This window comes from Anas acuta, chromosome 5 (assembly GCF_963932015.1).
Source record: "Anas acuta chromosome 5, bAnaAcu1.1, whole genome shotgun sequence".
Taxonomy (NCBI): Eukaryota; Metazoa; Chordata; class Aves; order Anseriformes; family Anatidae; genus Anas; species Anas acuta.
The window spans coordinates 41,957,832-41,977,273 of NC_088983.1; positions in this window are offsets into that span (position 1 = coordinate 41,957,832).

Below are 19,442 nucleotides of genomic sequence, written 5' to 3' on the forward strand. Positions count from 1 at the left end.
GAGAAGATGACGTATAGTGTGAAGGTATTATACCTGATGGTTCTTTATATACCGGATGTAAGAAAGCCTGCCATAAGATCTAATTATCCAGAATTGCCTTTTCTGCCCCAAAGCAATCATTCTGATGACAGTCTTCTATGCACTGTAAAACAAAACGGGAAGCCTGTGCTCTATAAACTGGCTCGGCGCTTCCTTTTACTCCTACTTCCTTTTATTCCTCTGATATCAGTCTCCCCATCTCATTTATTTTCCACACATTAATGGTAGCAGTCACCTTGAGCTGGTGATGCAGAGTAATTTTCACAGAAACCTTGATCAGAAACCATAAATCAGCCTGATGTGCTTTTATGGTCTAATAACATTGTCTGCTCCTAGAGGCCCTTATGTAAAACTGCATTGCGGAGAATCCCTTAGATTGTTGGTGTTTTTTTTTTTTTTTTTTTTTTTTTTTCACTCCTCTATGCATCTGTATCTGTAAGACATAAAATAGGTGCAACACTTTGATTAAGACACTTTGTTTAAACTTGTAGACATGAAAACATTCAAGTATCAACCTGTAAACATGAAAACACTCAAATATCAACCTGAAATTTTCACTGCAGATTTTTTCTCTGCTTGACTGTTGCTTCTTATATTAGGTCAGAGAAACTAAGTATTCTCACCCTGCTCTTGCAGACGCAGTGCATCAACAGGCAGAGCACAGTAAAGCCGAATGCTTTGTCTAGATTAGAAGATGCTAACCTGTATAGCTGCATCAGCAAATCCACCAAGTGCGGTTGTCTTGTGAAGGTGAATCTTGTCTTTAAGATTCTATCCTCATTTGTAGAAAAGTTAAAGTTGTTTTATAATTCAAAAACTTACAGAAAAGAGAGATTGATTTCATTGTTAAGATCATCATTTTCTTCCCCAAAGAACAGAATTACTACCTCCCTTTAACAATGCCTTTTTATATGATGTACTCAGACTATTACAAACCATAATGATTTTTACTGTATATCCCACTTTTTTTTTTTTTCTTTTTTCTTTTCTTCCTATCCCTGGTTTAAGAATGTGGAACCTAATTTGAAGAAATGCTTAGCATTCCCAGATATGTGATTTATAATATTAAATATACTGAAAAAATAGTGTTCCAAATACCAACATCAGCAGGTATATTTGCTATTAACTACTATGTACCTCAGTTCCTCTCAGGTAGAATAATTCCACACTGTACCCCTGCAAACATGATGTGAAAATAAACACACATGCACGCACACACACACACATATATAGGAATTAATTACTTCTCTTTTACACAGGTTTGTGTACATAATACACACAAAAGCTCTGACATGTCTATTTTATCATAAGCATGTAGATTTTTTACTGAGTAGATTGGTCACCATTTTTGCTTCTTTTTTTTTTTTTGTCTTTTTTTTTTTTTTTCCTCCTGGAATTACGTTTTCTTCTATTATGGAAAACAGTTTACTTTCTTTCCTATTATGCCTTATTTCCTACAGATCCTATGACACCCTCCCCCCCCCCCCCCCCAGTCAGAAATATGCAGCTGAATGCTGCAATCATTGCACCACCAAATGGCTGTGATTCAGAGCATTTTTCCCATTAGGGTTCACAGATAAATCCACAGCACTCAATAGAAAGTACTGGCTTGTAAAAGGCAGATTCATCATCTCGGGACTTGCAGTTTTAAGTATGTGAGGAGAAAACAGAGCATGGGATGGGTAACTTCTCATCTTTCTCTCATAGTCTGAACATAAATGAGATTCCTTGTCTGTTTGCAGGTTTTTGTAAACAACCCAATTTGTGAACAGAGTACACAGGATAGCAAGGAAAGAGCAATGGAGGGAAATGAAATAAAGACACAGTGCTTTCAGATTTGCTGATTCATGGCTGTGAATGTGGTGATAGCACTAAAACAGATATAAACAATCCAGCCTTAACATTCAGTCATTGAGAATGGTTCCTTATATATAAAATAGCTGTATTTCTCTGCAGCACAGATTATATAAAATTCAAATTAAGGAGGAAAGTACCAGGTTAAGATGAATTGACTATCATTTAAAACTACAGTAAGAATGGTTACAAATTGTGTTTTTTGTTTTGTTTATTTTTAATCTAAGCTTCCACTACTTTAAAGAAAAATAGCAAAATGTAGTGGATGCTACCCATTTTATCTCAAAAATTCATCCTACTTAGTTCAGTACATGATGCTTTAGTATGAAAAACAGGAGTTATCCCAAAAAAGTGCCATTCTACATATATACATATTCTGTATGCATTCCTTTATTGTTTCATTGATGATTTTCTAAAAAACTGTGGGATCTTTCTACATTTATTTCTTTAATGACATCAGTTAAATGCAGCTTTTCACACATCCACTCATTTTGCTGACCACATGACAGTTTTTGTATTGAAGTCAAAAGGCATTGGGGTCCTGAGAGGCCTTGCTGGTAGACAAAATGGAAGTGAGAGTAGGAATAATTTGTCTTACACAATTAAGAAAGCATTTCATTTTTGTTAATTAGATACCAAGGCAATTAAACTTTAGGGTTTGATAATTTGGAGGATTGAAATGTGTTTAGACTGGGAACCAGGTATATTTTGATAAAATGTCTGCAAGTCTGGGATATTTTGACACTAAGGAATGTGTTACTGTAACATATTTGTAACCCTTATGATGATATAGATACCCAAGTGATGTAGGTACAATTTAATCAATGGAGAAATACCCAAGTGTATTATAGGATAGAAAAGGATATGCAAAAGAGATGTTTTGAGGATAGTATGTTTTCCAAAACTTTTATCCCAAGGCAAAATCTTTTCTATCCATTGGCAATAAGTGGTTTTCTGAGACAAGAGAATTCTGCATAAGAGTACCATGAGCCATACTTACCAATTTTTGGCATTTCTTTAACTCTAGTAAGAATATTTCCAGTGCCTCTGGACTTCTGTTGAAAGAAATGCATATCTTTCTCACAACTGTCCAAAATGGAACCTGCCAAAAACGGAAAGAATTAATAGGTTTTATCTCATTTTAATTTCACATAATTTATGACAGTTTTTGTGAGGGAGTAATTTTTTTCAACATTCCATAGCGGAATGCGTTTTCTGCCTTGAAAAGCATTGAACTGGAGTGTATATGCACATGTGCATGTTTGTAGAATATACATTCTATATATATCTATTGCACATACAACTGAAAGAAACAATGGAAAATACAAAATATTTTGGCTTATTTTGTTATAAACCATGTTGAGTCTTCAGTAGTTTCCTCTTGTGGTGGTTTTACCATGCTAGGCAGCTAAACACCACAACCACTCTCTTACTCCCCCTCCTTAGATGAGGAGGGGAAGAAATAAAGCAAAAAACAACTCATGGGTTGAGATAAGGATAATTTAATTAAAGGGAAATAATAATAATAATAAAGGAAATACTATTATGAACTAAACAATTTAACTAAAGGGGAAAAAAGGAAAGGGGAAAAGGGAGGGGGAAAGGGAAAAAAGAGAGGAAAACAAACAAACAAAACAAATAAAGGCTATGTGGAAGTGCAGAGGAAAGAAATTACTCTCTGCTTCCCACAAATGAGCGATGCTTGACCACGTCCTTGAAGCAGGGCCTCAACACACATAACCAGTGTTCAGGAGGAGGACCAATGTTTTCACAATGAGAGCCCACCCCTCCCCTCTTCTTCCTGTTTCCACCTTTTATTGCTGACTGTGACATCATATGGTATGGAATACCCCTTTGGTGGGTTTAGGTCAGCTGCCCTGGTGATGTTTCTCTTCTCACTTTTTGCCCATCCCCTAGGAGGGTTAGAGAGAGTCCCGATGCTGTGCCAGCACTGCTCAGCAGTAGACACAACACTGGTGTGATACCACTGCTGTTTTAGCTACAAGTGCAGAACACAGCACTGTATGGGCTGCTGCAGGGAAAGTTAACATCCCAGCCAGACCCAGTACACCTCTCTCCACAAAATGTAATATGTCTTGTAGTGATTGCTGTATCAGTCACCACAGCTTTTGTTTTAGTTTCTGCATTCAACCTCCTATAATTTACAATACCCAGTGTTCTGCAGCTGTAGAAATTCTTTTCTTGGTGGTGGCCAGTGCTTCACATATGACTTGTCAGGATTCTACATGTGGACAGAAATGAGAGCTGAACAATACTTGCCAGAGTTCTGTTTATTAAATTATTTGGGCTAAACATTCTTTTCATTTGTTTGTTGATGTACAGATAAAAGATGGTACTTTTGCCTCTGCAGAATGTCGTGGTGTAACACTGATATTTTTAGTTGTTCACACGGTGACACAGTGAAAACTCAATAACCAAAGTTATTAGGCAGGCATTCTTTATTATGGCATTTGGTGAGGGGGGGATAAGGAGGGATTGCTCCACCTAACACATACACCAAGGGTTCCTGGCAGTGTGCTTGTATTAGTGGGATGTATAAAATGTTCATTTCATTTCCTGTAAGTCTCTTGTATATTCATCAGGTCTCTGAAGAATCGTTAACATAGGTTTCCACCCCTATTCACATGCGTACTGGATTACTTAGATGGCATATTCTGGTGGTCTTTTGATGAAGGCCAGAAGTCTCCCTGGCTACTAAAATTCTGACCTTACCTTTCTTTTACAGACTTCAGCAGTTAAGCCAGTTCTTGTTTGTTCCATTATCTATGCATACAGTCTTTTACTCCCTTATCTTTAGGGTTGTCCTGTCCTTGTGGTTAACATAAAATTGTGTTAGCTAAGACCTACAGAATCAACATCTTTTATCTTGTTTCCTGTCTCACTTGAAAATAACTGTTCAGGTCTTTTTGTATATACTGAGCAGTTATTTAAAGTTTCACATTTATTCTAATCATCACATATTTAGTATCAGTTGCTGTGACATATATCTAGTTTCTCGTGCGTTTGGCCTACTAGAAAGATAAACTGAAAGCTCCCCTTAATTTAATTTAAATGCCAAATTGTGCTGTGTTTTGTTCAACATCTTTCTTTTCAAGAGATTCCTCTGCCTTCTTCTGATTTTGGGAGTTTTAAGCAGAAAGTGTCATAAAAGTGACCATGGAAATATTTGTCTTGTGGTGGACAAGCAAAGTGATGCTGATTTTTGATACTTCAGCATTGGTTTTTCATTATTGTAAAGTAGAACTTGCCAGTTGGATTGTTCACCCAATAACAAGGAATGGGAGCTAGGATTAGACCATAGTGAGACTGGTTAGTGTTTCCCTACTGATGTGTTGTTGCAACTGTCTATTTTTTCCTTAAATCTCAATGATTGGTCTTCAATAGCCTCCTTGTCCATAACCCCCAACCACTCCCACAGATGAATCTCACGTAAATAATCCCCTTCATTATTTTTCTAGTAGTATAACACGAATCGTGCTACAACGAGGTCTTAAACACATGCAGGTGGCCAGAGCAGATTTATTGAACCCCTGTGGATGGCACCAGAAGCACATTTGTTAAAAAGGGACTATTAAGACAGCAAACAAGTTGTATAATTCTCTATTTAAAGTTTTATTTATTTTTTTATTTTTTTATTTTTTTTTTGTGACAGGAAAGGGAATAAAAGCAGTTCCAACTACAACAACAACAAAGACAGACTATCTAGCAATTAGAAGCTTGCCTGTCTTGTTGATGTTGTGTAACTTGACAAATATGAAATTTGTTTTCTTGTCCTGATTTGTTATATCTGAGCATAGTATCTGTCTTGGCTTCATTATCTGAACTGTAACTTCCACTTTGTTATGTATATTTGAAGTTTATTTTAGTTTGGTTTCTAGCCCTAGTCTAGCAAGCAGTTTCTCTCATTCCTAACTATGAGTAAAAAGCAGAAAAGGAAATTATGTCAGTGCCTAATTGTTACCGACTTCTTCAAAACTCTTCAGAACATTTTTTCTCTATAACAACTATACTTTCACTGAGGAAGAAGTGTGAGTCCTCTGGTAAGTGAGGTTTCATTCAGACACTGATCTGCAAATAAGACTGGCAAATAATGATGGAAATCCAAGGCATAAAGAGCTGATCTGCTGCTTTTGTTCTAGGTATTGCTTATATCATATATGCTTATATTGCTTAGATCTGCAATTCTGGCAGGTAATCATTGCCATAGTTCTCTTGTTTTCTAGTCGTCATTGCAGTACTCTGTTCATAACGATGGCTAAAATCCGATGTGGTATTCCCTTGCTGGGTGGTTAGTGACTCTTGAAAGAAACAAGAAAAGACTGGATGTTATATTGCAGGGCACAGGCTTCAGTGCATACTATAATGTCCACATGCTGAACTGTGGAGACCTTTTGAAGTTCACCCATCACTAATGGAGATGCAGTTCTGTTATAGGTGGGTAGCACTTTGGTTTCGTCTAATTGTATTCAAGTGCTCATCAAAACGGAGACACATTCCAGTACTCTACATATCTATAATGTAAAAATAACTGAATTTAAATTCCTTGGGGCCCCCTGCGAATGGTGGAGCTTGCAGAACTCTATCTCAAACAATCTCTTTTATTTCTTTGAAGTGTCATTGTTTATTGGTAAAGTTTTGTCTATTCCCTATTGTGCAGGTCATGCTCTAATAAATCCAGGCTCTTTAAAGGTGAACAATAGACACATTTCAGGAAACTCAAGAGAAGCTCATTTAGTAGTTTCTTGGAGAAAAATAAAAAAAAAATAAAAATATTGTTTTCAATGATAAGAAAAAATATAAAATTATAAAAAGAGGTCCTTCAATGATTTTCTTCTTGTGTTCAAAATAGAATTGTGTTCATAAAAGAATAATTATGTATCTTCCTTCTCTTTTGAAACTGAAATAATACATATATTTATATATATATATATTTTTTTTTTTTTTTGCTTGACCCCTCTTCATTATGTCTTTATGAAACTGTAAAAGGAAAGATTAAGAAAAGTTTTCAAATTTCCAACATCTTTCACATCAGAGCTTTTGAATTAACGGATTCAGAGCATAAAATCATAAAAACTTAAGTGACCGATAGATCAGATTTCACTCACATTCACATTGGGAGTAAAAGTGCGTTCATTCTGTTTATTCAGATTTCCTAGTTCCTTCAAGAAGGGTCTGCATTTTTTCCAAAAGAGATGGTGGGGAGGGGGAAGAAAAATAAAAGAAAAAGAAAAAGAATACAAAAGGCAAGACAAACGCCAGGATGGGCTTTTGCTTAAGTAACAACAGTTAAATGCTATTTTTCAAGAGCCTGCTTAAGAAAGAGATTTTTTGTGCTTTTCAGGTGGGTGTTAAGTGGCTTTTCAGGTGTGTGTGTCTAGATTATTTCACTTACAATTTCTATATTAATTTTCATTTTATTTAATAAATAAACAAGATAGGAAGAATACATGAGCTCCTCAGTTAACAGAAGGTAAGGGAATTTGATCACTGCAGGGGGAAGGGAAAAATATATTTCTGCTCTTTAAATACACACGTAAGTAATAAATCCATTATGATTTTCATGTTCATGCACAATTCCAAATAAGAAAGATCTTTGATAGATGAGTTATAGTAGTACAACCAGTGACTGACACAGAAGTAATGGAGGTATTTTTTGTATTTGTCTATCTTGCCATGTTCTTATAACATTCTCAAATTCCCTTATCCTACACCTGAGGTGAAGACAATCTCTAGTTATAGAACATCTCTAGTTACAGAGTAACTCAAACTTTTATAATAGCTAAATTAGATATAATGTTTTTATGTGACTACCCCTGGGGAGGGATTAATAGTACTCTCTAAATTACCTCTCTATATTTTGACTCTGCTACTGTGCAGGAGGGACTTTTGTTAAAATACTGCTTCAACATTTAATGTAAACTAAGAAAGCAATATAAAGACTTCAGATTATGTTCAGAGCTACATCTGAAATATATATATATTAAATAATGTGAACTATATTTGCACATATCTTACATCTTTCTCCCGGGCTGTTCAAACATGCATGCTACCAGACTGCATGCTGCATGCATGTTAAGTGGTCTTCAGACTTAATACAGTATATTTGTTCCTACTTACTAGTGTATACATATATTCATCATCAGTTAGTTCAGTGAAGTAAATTTGTAAAATCTCCTAAATAAGAAATAAAAAAAAAAAAAGGAAGAAAATTGAAGATGATGCAATTTAAATTAGTTTAGCCCTTCCTAGTAATTGCTGGAGTGTAATTACTATATAAAACTACATATTGGTAAGTCATTTTAACTCAAATAGTAAGAATTTACCAGTTGACTACCCTATATGTCCCCAGTTCACTGTTTTATTCATATAGACAACATATAAGAAATAACTCAGTCTTTTTTTATCTGGCAAATACTTCTTGCATCTGTGGAATTACTGCAGAATATAAAATACAAAGCCTTGTTTAAAAGCTGCTGTATTTGCTCAAAAGCAACTGTTTCCTTCTGTAGTTAGAAAATGCAGTAACAACAACAAAAAAAGTTTTTGGTTTATGTATATTTATACATACATTTGCATTGATAATAATTGTATTTTTATTTCTGCTCAGAAGGTGTGCAGTTTATCAGGTCCTGATTCAAATAGGCTGGAACTCAGTGAGTAAAACACTGGCTGTTAACCACTATGCTGTTATGAAGTGTAAATCTCAAAGGCAACTCACAAGATAAGGAAATGCCAGGGTCCCACTGAACTCTTCTGAGGTTTCTGGGTTAGATATTATATCACGTTGTAATTTCACTCATGATAAAATATTTGTCCTTTAAAAGGAATAAACTTCTTTATAGTGTTATTAACTTTTGTAATATAAAACAATAGTTCCATAAGATAAAAGCAAATCAAATTTAATTGTCATCTTAGATGTCAGTTCAGGTTAGTAAGGTATATTCAGTTCAGATTTGTGGAAAAAAAATAATATTAGACTTAAGCATTCCATAATGAATGGAATAAAGGGTGTATTCAGCTATATCTGTCTGTCTATGTCTGCTTTACTGGATCTTGAAGGTCTGTAAACATAACTATGATCTATGATCTTCTATGACCTAGCATAGAAGATCCACATTGCACACCATACAGAATACATTTACTAAACTTATGTTGTGCTAGCCCAGTTGTACTCTTATAAAAGATTATCTCCATGTTTTCCCTCATGCCTCATGTCTGTTCCATATATAATTTTATGACCTACACAAGACCTATATAAGAAAATTTGCCTGTTGATGCCTGCTGTTGGTTTCAGTTTGTTGCACATTCTCACACTTATATATAGTACATTTTAGGCAGGAAATGAATAGGAAATGGAGGATTCAATGACATATAGTCAGGAAGAGAAAAGTGACTATTAATGTCACTAAATCAGAAAAATGACTTATGTAAAATACAGACAAACCATATTTTGGGCAAATGAAAAATACTAAATTGCTGGAATACCTGCAATCAAGTTCACATCAGTCACCCCTGACATTAGTCCAGAGTGCACCATGACTAGTTCCCAGATAAGTCTCTGTTTCCTCCAAAAATGAGCAAGGATGCTTTTGAATCCCTGAGCTGGGTCAGCTTTCCAAGCAGCAGCACACCAATCTCTCCTGACTGGATTACTACTGCTGTAGACAAATGTAAATAATCATACTGAGAGAGAGCACTGGCTTGCACAGGGGTCTTCTTAACATGAAGGTCAGGGGGTTTTGACCACGGTGGTGAGGTGTCCGAATGTTGTTATGGCAACAGCAAAAAGAATCTGCTCTCTGCCTCATGTAGAAAATCAAACCAATTGAAACAGAAGTGTGTGAGAGGAAGTAAGAGGGCCTATAGACCACAGTTTCCACTGAAAAACACATCAGTCATATTTTAGCACAACTCTGCTTTGCAGGCAAGTCTGCCAAAGGTGCAAAAGAAATTCAAGCATTGGGCTGTTTTTTCTGTGCACATTTCTGTGCTCACTTCTGGCAGATACTTTGTGCAACAATGAAACAGGTATTTTTGGCGGAGCAAACAAGTTAAATTCTCCATTCCCATGTCAGGAAGCGGACTCATCTGGTTGCCACAGTCACTACCTCTAAACAGCAAAGATTGTGTCACTGGCAATACAGATAGATATTCTTATGTTGTGGTTATCTGTATCATCTAGTAACAATAGGATCTACAGTCTCATACAGGTCTAGGGCAACTACGCTTACATATGATGTTATGAGCTGCTTTGACACAGAAAGATAAAATACTAGTGTTTTCAGCTCTCCTTCCTAAGTCTTCACAATGTCAGATAAACATCTGGTATGACTAACTGTACTAGCAATGATTTCCTCTGTCCCCTCCTCTGCTATCCCCTACTCTGCAAGTAGAATATTGCAGATTCCTATGATGATCAACTCCAGAGGTTCCTGCTGTGGTTCTGGTGAGGCAACAGTAGCAGTTAGGGAGACAGCCTGACTATAATGAGAAAATACTCACATAAAGTGGCTGCTAAACACCATGGAGAAAATGTCTGCCAGCCTGGGAACTCAGACTGGGAACCAGTCTTGGCCTCCAGTCTAGGAGTTTGGCCTGGGAACCAGGGACATCCTTGATGGCTGCAAGTGGCATCCTGAGAACCACAGACATCCTGAAGATGCCATCAGTAAGGGCAAAAGATGAAAATGAGGAGCAACTTACCATTTGAGAAAGTGAGAATTGCTGTGAGAAAATTTTGTATAAAAGAAAATAAGAAACATCATGATGTATTGACTGTCTCAGGAGGAAGATAGAAATTAAAAGCATTGGTTACCTGAAATGGTGGTGTCTATGCCCTCTTATGTCTCTATGTTATAAAAATGGCCTGCTTTCTACCCAAAATGGAGCCTCTCTCTGAGAACTGGTGCTGCATGAACTTTTCCAAACCTTTGATGGGGACACTTTGCTGACTCTGTGGTTTGGATCGTCTTTGAAGTAAGACTTTTTTTTTTTTTTTTTTAAATTGTTACTTATTTGGTCTCACTCATGAGCCCACTTCTAGTTATCAGTGTCTTTTGAGATTTTCCTTAACTGATCTATTTTGAAGTTTGACACCATCCCCAGCTCTCCACCATTCACCCTTCCAACACCCATTCCCTCCTGAACTTCTGGTATCTGTTTGATACATTTTGCACTAGTAAATTCATGTAATATATATACATAAATAATGTCATAAATGTAGTAATTGCTATAACATTTATAAATTCATAATCCATAAGTGTGCTCACTGCCGTAGTTTTGATGTTTGAACATATAATACTAATCTATATTTGTTGCTATATTACTGATTTTTACTACATCCAATTGCCTTCCTAGTTCTGCTAATTGCTCTTACTATTAATTAGTGCTATCCTGTTAATATCTACTACATACGTATATATTTGCTTCCTGGTAATATCTGTAATAGCTTTTTATCTATATACATTCTTGCCTTTTTAATCATAGTATATTTGTTAGTAGTGATTTGTAGTAATATATACTAAACAGTTTTTAAAAAAATGAAGACTGCATCCTTCTGTATGAAGGAGAACAGAATTCTACAAACCGACTGTAATGACTTCTATACACCTGCAGGGAGGGTAATCCTTTAGATTATAACATGAGTTAAGGAGGGTCATGTGACTAAGATAATTCTGGTGCACCCTTCTTATTGCCAGTAATTGACTTCTTCTCATTTGTCTGTTAAAGGCTGTACAATCTTTTCTTTACTTCTCTGCTGCTACAGGGGAATGTGCATTCAAAATGTTAAATTGTTGAGGGATTTTTGAAACAGCAAAGATCCCACAGCTTGCTGCAGCTGAGCAAACCAAGCTACCAGGGCAACTATGAGAAGTTCCCATGACAGTGTTCCCACATCGCCCAATCGAGGAATTTAGAAATATATTGTTACCTGCAGCTGCCTTCAAGGACAAGGTCTATGTGACTGCTAATCACAAGGGGGTTGTTTTCTTGCAGGTGGAGTTGTTTTCTTGTAGTTGTTTGTCTGAGTGCTTTTGACCAATAATCTTGTGTGAGACACTATCCGCCCCTGTTAAGTTCACTATAAAAGCTAGGCTATTCGGGTAATAAAATGGAGCATGATCTGACTATACTGGTGGTCTGTCGTGCTTTCGGCCATTCTTCCTGCAACATTAAATGATCAGGCAAATAAAATTTAAATTAAAGCAGGTACAGTGTCAGTCAAACTGTAAGCACAATAACAATAATCATCATTCTATGTATTTCTAGGAAAAAAAAAAAAGGCAAAAAAAAACAAACAGTAACTTCAGTAAGATGGCGGAATCTTGTAACTTCAGAAATACACCCCAATGTATGCAGGGAATTCTGGTTAATCTGTCACTCTGTGATGCATTGCTTTTGAAAGTAAAATGTACAATGAGGTTTAACGTTTACTGTTTGTAAGTATGAAGCAGTAGACAGCATTTTGAAATTATCTGTGTTTGCCTTTTTGCTTAGTGTAGTGTATCCACCTGGTGATATTCTAATACAGGGAAGAAAGCACTTTAGCAGCAGAAACGTTTCTGGTCTGTGATTATAAGCATAGTGTGTAGGCATATTTCTGTGATAATAAAAATCTTGAGGAAATAAAACCCAAGACATTTTGTTAGTCTTCCATTTTTAAAAAATTCAAATCACAGTACTGTTGTTCTGCATAAGTAAATGAAAGCGAAATTGATTATCAAAGAGTGACTGACCAGAGATGAAACAAAACTTAATATTTAATACTTAATTACCTTGCAAAAGCTATAATGAATCTCCTAATGAAAGCTGTTTTAATTTCTTTGTAGATTCTTTAGTGCCATTGGGAATGGAAAGGAAGACTTAAAAAGTTAACCCTTCCCTTAGCAGTTGTCCTTTTTTTCTGTATGAGTCACTTTATTGCTAGTTGTATATACTAAAAGTTTTGTTTGGATTTGCTTCTATATGAGTGAACATTGATTTAATTATGCATGTAAATAGAAATGCTTTCTAAAGCAGTTTACAATACTTAAGTGAGATTTACTATATGACTTAAAAAAAAAAAAAAAAACACAAAACCAAACCAAAACAAAACAAAAAAAAAAAAAACACAAATACACAAAAAGTCTAAGATGATCTGAACTAATGCTCCTGATTTTCTAACATGACTTGCACTGATACTTCTGTTGTCTGCTAACTTACTTCACATATTAATTATAAACGTCTAAAGGCTATTCCAGAAGAAACAGCAATATATGCAGAAATATTCTATTCTAGTTTAGGTTTGGAATACAGAACCATCAGATACCAAGGCTATTCACAAATGTTTGTTTACATAGAAGAGAAGGAAAGACAAAATACATACAGTGTCACTTCTGTGGGTTTCTGTGAATAAGTAGAGTGGCAGGCATCGCACCCTTTCCAAGCACTCATTATTCCACAGATCTCTTTCTTTCTTACTCCACAATGTTCATTTTATTCAGTCCAGACTCTTAATTGGGCATAGAATAGAACAGGGACAGCCCCACTCTTACAATGATATTTTGCCACTTTTTTTTTTTTTTAATACCTCTACGGAAAATGAAACCCCAAAAGTCAATTGTTCAGCTTTTAGAGTGAGAATTTGTTAAAATTAATAACTGTAAGGTTGGTCTCCTTTCTGCTGTTAATGCTTCATCAGTGCTCTACCTGCATACCGACTTTACCTCCTGTCTCCTTCAAGTCTGTAGACAGCTACATGACACTCCCAGCATTTGTGCTATCTGTTTACCATCATTAATATTTTGTCTTTTGTGTGAACAAATGAAAGTTTTAACACTAAATTCAAAATAAAAATAGTTGAGCATACTTTTCTGAACACACCAAAACAGAGATATGATGGATAGAGATTAATATGTAGATTCTAGAACTTAGAAAAACACAGTGAGTCAAATCACTCTTTAATCATTTTCTGGACTGTTCAGGAAGGTTGAACTATAACAACATTTTGGCAGGATCTATGTTGAGCTCCATCTCATTAAGGCTACATTATTACTAATAAATGGCTTTGATAATTATAATAATAACTCTGTGTGAAGACCATTCCTGCAGTTTGGGATGCTTTTGTTACTACTATTATTTTGAGTTTATATGTATATATATGCATATATAATAAAATATATAAAGTAATAAAGCAAAGAGAAAGTCAGGGATCTTAAGAATCTTTGTAAATTCAGCCTTGATTTGACTTAATGTTTGTAATTTTGCATCAGAAGCCAGAATGCTGCAATGCATCTGGCACTGCTGTACTACTCTATGAAGCTGGCCTATATTCTACAGTTGAATTATCAAGTCTTTCTATTTCTTTCTTATAAAATTGAAGATCATGACTTGCTTCTCTATGGCAGTTATACTACGGAGTACTACGGAGAGAGATTGAAACAGTAATAATGGCAATCTAGGCAGAACATTCCTCCTAATAGGAGTAATTTTCTCTGCCTACAGGACTGCATATTTGTTCCAGATGTCTTAAACTTTTTTAATTTGCTGCATCAGTGGGTCAAAATTAAAGTAATACACTTTTTTCCAAGACCCATGATATCTCCACACCTTATTAAGAGTGTACATTCACCACATAAAGCCAGACTTTATTTACATGCCTGCTCATATTCATGTTCAATTATGTTTAATAGCATCATTTCCAACTTATCATGTTCAAGATTCATTATTGATTTCAGTCTTTTCTTGACTACCAGCAGAAGCTGTATTGCCACAGAATTTCTTGATTTATTGTATGACATGCAAGTTACTTATTTTCTTTGAATATATATCTCCATAATTTGGACAAAAATGGTAACAGAGAAAAGCAGACACAATAGTTTGATTTTAGTTTCCGCAGGTTTTGATTTGTGTAAAAAGCCTTTGTCTTGATGTAGAAAAACATTAATAAACATATCCCACTCTTTTGGGGAATTTTTGTCATATATTTTGTCAATATATTTTTTCTGTCAAAAAAAAAAAAATAATATTAGGCTGTTTCTAGAAAGAGCAAAGAGCACAGTTTAGGAATCATTCCAATAATATCTTTTGACATTTTTCATTTATTGATAAGTCATAAATACTTTAGATATATTTAACTAAGCAATGGGATATTAACATTCTTGTCAATATTTTAGCACTTTTTGGTTCACTAGCAGAACAATATCAATAATTTAAAATAGATGAGATTTTACTTTCTAAAGTATCATTTTTAAGTATCATATTTCCCTATTATAAATAAAAATAATACCACCTAACACTGAAAATATCACACAGGATGCAAGTTAGAGCATTGCTTGAATATCTTAACTGAATTGGGTAGGTGTGAAACCTTTCTACTTCTCATAACCATTCTACTTCCCTTAACATTTGTGACGATAGCTTTTCATTCCCTGAGTGAATCCCTATGACAAGTTCACAGATTGTTCTGTTGATGGAGATAAAGAAAATCTTGTGTTTTAACTGGTAGCTAAAATCTGCAGCTGGTAATTGAGAAATTTTATCTGGTTTGCTTGAAAAACTTGTTGTTTACTTCCTATATTGACTGTTTTCTATTCTCTTAGATTTTTTTACTTTCAATACTGATTTTTATAAAGTATTTATTCTTCTGAATGCAGATCTCTTTCAGATCTGAGATGAACTAGGCTGCCTTGTTTGTGGCTGTATGTCTATAAAATTATGGTTGTTTAAGAATGTTTTTTTTTTTTTTTTTTTTTTTTTTTTTTCCACTGGATGAACTGTAATTGCAAACTTGGAGGCAGAAGAAAGGGAAAGACTAATTTATTATTACTCTTTTGTTTCTCTTTCTTCAACTGTGTTCTGCTGTTTCTTAATCACACTGGGATTCTCAAAATACTGTTTTCACTGTTTCCATAATTCATATGGAAGTGCTATTAAGTAATAATGGACATAAATAAAATGGACATAAATTTAACCTCTCCCCTTCTCTCTCTCTCCCCTCCCCCTCCCCCCCAAATGTATCTACAGGACAGGATCAGATCAGATACTTCGCATGTATTGGAATCAAATGAAAAGCAACAACATGTAGTACTTGAATCAGATTCATATCAAGAAGGCTGTGCTCCTTTGTATCTCAACAAAATGAAGCATTACAGTTATGAATGCCAACAAATGATACTCCACTTTCCTCTTCAATTAAGAAGGATTACACCAGCTCACCTTTAACTTCAGTTGGAAGTATATTTCCGACCAGATTTAAGCATCTTCCCTTAATTATTTATTAAAAATAACATACAGTCACTTTCTTTCAACTTATTTATACTTAAAATGGTGCCATTTAACTTACAGTTTTCCTCCTTCCTTTTGTAAACAAGAATAATTTGAATAACATTTACATTTTTGTGCCAATTTCTTGATTTCTCGCAATAACAGGATAGAAATTTTATTTAAAGTTGAACACATTCTTGAGTACCTTAAAGACTCTTGGAATTTTTGTATAGAAATAGACTTCAAATTCCTCAGAAGAACTTTGTCCGCTTTACAAAATTTTTATCCGATCTGATTAATTTTTCCTTGTTTCACAGAAATCCAAACATGTCAGCTGAAGGAAAGCTGACATATGAGAAAAAAAAAAAGAGGAAAAAGAGAATGTGCTATTTATATAAAATATAATAATAATAATATAAACTATAATATATCCTTTTATCAGGGTTTCTAGTAATTTCTCTTATCTCTTTATGTAGTTTCAGAGTTAGAACAGATAGAGTCTGAAATATCTTATTTCTCTGTTTTTGTTCAGCAGGTCCCTTTGATCCTTAAAAAATATTTGCTTCTGCTGAAACTAAAGCAGCTTAGTTATTATGACAACCTTGGATTGATACTTAAAATTTAAGGAGAGAAACATATCTATGCACTCTCTCTGTGACATGTTATTGATTGATCACAATGTTTTTTGAGTAAGTTCTAAACAGTTACATAAAGCTCCTTTCACACTGTCTGGCACTGCTGTACTGCATATATATCTAATTTCCCTGGTCTCTTCACAATCAAACTTATTTTCTGCATCTCTCTCTTCCTCATTCTGTCCAGATGCTCTATTTACATGTATAATTAAGTAACATGACACAACTAATCACAAGCCCATTCTCAGTGTTCCTCCTATTCCTCTGTGAATTTACTTTTAGATTTCTCTTTTCTTGTTGCACATTATCACTGAAAAATAACAACAAACAAAACAAAACAAAAACCACTTTAATTTCCTTGCCACTTGCCACTGTAATAAGTAAAGTTAAATAGCTTAGAGAATTCCTTTCTTAAAGAAAATACAAAGGAATTTCAAAAACCACAGAGCATTTAGGACACAGAACTGCTTCCTTAAAAGGAAAACTAAATAAAACTAGGACATGGTTAATCTACCTGTACTGTTTCCAGGATAACTCTTTTAAAATATAAGCAAACTCTGAGGATATCATGGTTATCAATTCTGTGGGCTTTATTCTCCACTACATTTCACAAAAAATATGTCAAATAAACCTAAAGAGAGTTTTTTGTCTTTCTGATGTTCTATAAAGTTGAGGCAGAAGTATTTGTCTGATATCTGATATCTGTCTTTTTCATGTGGTTAGTACCTATGTACAGAATGGGCTTGGTTTCCGTATATTTTGAATTATGAACTCTGCAGAATCTCTTCTAAATCCTCTCTCTTGTACTAGTTTTGTTTACTTAATATTCTGATTCAATACTTCTATATTCTGTGGCTCTAAACAATAATATATGTAGTTAACAGAGTCACCAAATAAAAAGGAATTTCAAGCTGATTCTTGTAAGTGATATGCAGCTCTAACTTGTTATATTTTCTGGCTACATTGATGAGAATGTTATTTTGCCCTTGGCTTCAACAAGGAGTTTCAGTCATGGTACCTTTTGTTATGTTTCCACTGTATCGATTAGCCCCTTGCTGTTTTGCTGCTTCCCTTACGTGGTTTCTATGCATGTATTTATTCTCTGGTGGAACAACAGCAGGTTCAGATAGGGCCAATAAAAAGACAAAAATTAACTACCACCACCACTGCCCCTCAGCCCCCCCCTCCCCCCCCCCCCAAAAAAAAAAACAAAAAAACTTAAACCCACAAACAAAAAACTACAAAACCCAAATTTCTACTCTCTTCTTATCTCCTACAATACTCTCTTCACCGTTAGTGACTACAAACCAGCCTAGAAAGATTGCTCTGGCCTACTTAACAGAAGGTCACAGCCATTTTTTGTGGCTCTTTGCACTGTATGCTTTGTGGTTTTGAAAGATTTTGGTGTTGATCAAAGACAAATCTGTTTCTTTGCTTAGAAATTATATGTATACTTTTTACATTTTTTTTTTCTTAAAGCAGAATTCAATTAATTTCATAATACATTGAAGAGGATAAAATTAGGATTTGAGTTCCACATGCCTAAATAAAAAATTATGAAGCTGTATGTTTATGACACACTCAAAACATTAAATTGTTAACTATTTGTTTATGGTATCCTTTCATGCTCCCTGGTAGATAATAACTGGCTTCAGGAATAAGAAACAGAATCTGTGATAAGGATTATTACTCCATCTTTTCTTTGTTTGGTTTAAATAATTTATTTTTCTTTCTCCATCCAAACCCAGAAATTTAAGTTGCAGAATAAAATTGTATTGACTTCTGGATTCGAGCATATAATGGTTATTTTGTTAATTAAAGGTAAGTTTGCAGGGGCATTTAGAGCAAGTCAGGGAGCATGGTCTATGAATTAGTCTGTTTACATCTTCTGATCAATATTAAAAACTTTTTCAGTCATATGGTCTGTTTTAGGGCTGATGGACACTATAATGCATTTAATGAATTAAGAAGGTTTCTTCATAACTGTAGGTAAAATACAGAATTTGTTTTTACTGAGGTGGTAACTAAAAATGTCCTGGATGCTAGACCAGATTCTACTTTGCTAGCAACGAATGCAATGGTAAGCAGCCCTTCCTTTCTCTACTAAGTGGGTAGCTCATCTGTGTTCTAAAATTCTTCTCTAGAGCCTTTCTGTAAGTGATCAGAGTTCTGTGGGCTTTTCTAACAACTCAGATCACTATAGACTAACCTCCTGAAAACATATGCCTTGTTCTTTATTTCCATTTTTCAACTACAAATCCATCTATGTTTTAGATTAATCTTCTCACAGTGTTACTCTCCATGAGTAAAAGTACAAAGGCAGCTACTTGTATAAAAGGAGAGGTTTGGTACAAAGATCATAACAAATAACTATTCCTCTGCCCTTTTTGTTTTCCAAATCAATAACCAAGCAATGAGCTTGGTTAGGTCAGAGGTTGGACTTTAGGTCAGAGGTTGGACTTGATGATCTTGAGGTCTCTTCCAACCTAGAAAATTCTGTGATTCTGTGATTCTGAGCTGGTGTTCATACAAAGGAAATGGAAATAAGGTAGAGAAAATCATGTAGGAAATGAGCTCTGAATACTGCCATACCTGTGGCTCAGAATGATTAGTGATCTAGCAAACAACTAGAAAAGTTGGCAGATAAAA